The sequence below is a fragment of the Arvicanthis niloticus genome, chromosome 5, assembly GCF_011762505.2.
Source record: "Arvicanthis niloticus isolate mArvNil1 chromosome 5, mArvNil1.pat.X, whole genome shotgun sequence".
In the NCBI taxonomy this organism is placed as follows: Eukaryota; Metazoa; Chordata; class Mammalia; order Rodentia; family Muridae; genus Arvicanthis; species Arvicanthis niloticus.
In genome coordinates, this window is record NC_047662.1 from 38,152,867 (window position 1) to 38,153,826 (window position 960).

Genomic DNA, 960 nt, shown 5'->3' on the forward strand with positions numbered 1-960 from the left:
CTTTCGGCCGGTGTTTTATCACAGCATACAGCAGTGTTAACCCTAACTAAGACAGAAAGGGACTCACAGTTGAGACAAACCCCACTCTGTGACTTGAGAGCTCCTGCTTGCTCTGGCCTTTATGCCATCCTATTCCCATATAGAATTAGTTATTCTCCACCCCCTCTCCCTGTTTCTCTCTGTGTCTCTGTCTCTGTCTCTGTCTCTGTCTCTGTCTCTGTCTCTCTCTCTCTCTCTCTCTCTCTCTCACACACACACACACACCTCTGTCCATGCCCAGGCTCTAGATAGACACTACGACACTGAATACCCTGCCCAGATCCCGTGTACCACAGCTCCCCAGCCCGTCCCTGTCACCTAGACATCTCAACTGAGCAGGCTCAGAAAACTAAGGATAGGATTTGCTCCAAAATGCCATTGGCATCTCTGGGGACACAGTCACATTTTCCTACTGATTACACAACACCGTAGCATTTACAATAGTCACTCCATCTGTCAATACCAGTCGGAGACAGCTAGCCATGTCCTCCTACCCCCACCCTGTGCTGACCCTGCCTGAGAACAGAGGCAGGATGGAGGGAAGAGAGGACATGGCCCAGCCCTTCATAGAGCCCAGACAGAAGGAGAGATGACTTCCTCCTGAGACTGTGAATCACTGATACCTGTGGACCTTGGAGTCATATAGTCTCGATCTTTTCTGATTCAGGCTTTGTGCTGACTAGCCATGTGACCTCAGGCAATTCAGTAACCTCCTTAGGAGCCTTAGTTTCCTTAGACAAGGTGGGTACAATGACCCATCTTAGGGCCTTCATGTTCTGAGAGCTGATCGGAGTAAAAGGCAGTCCACTTAATTGTCATCCTTTCTTGGAAGATCAGGCTTTGCTTGCAACTATAATTGGTGCCCTCATTCTATATGCCCAAAGAATGTCTACATGAAAATAGATGGAAAAGGGGGGTGGT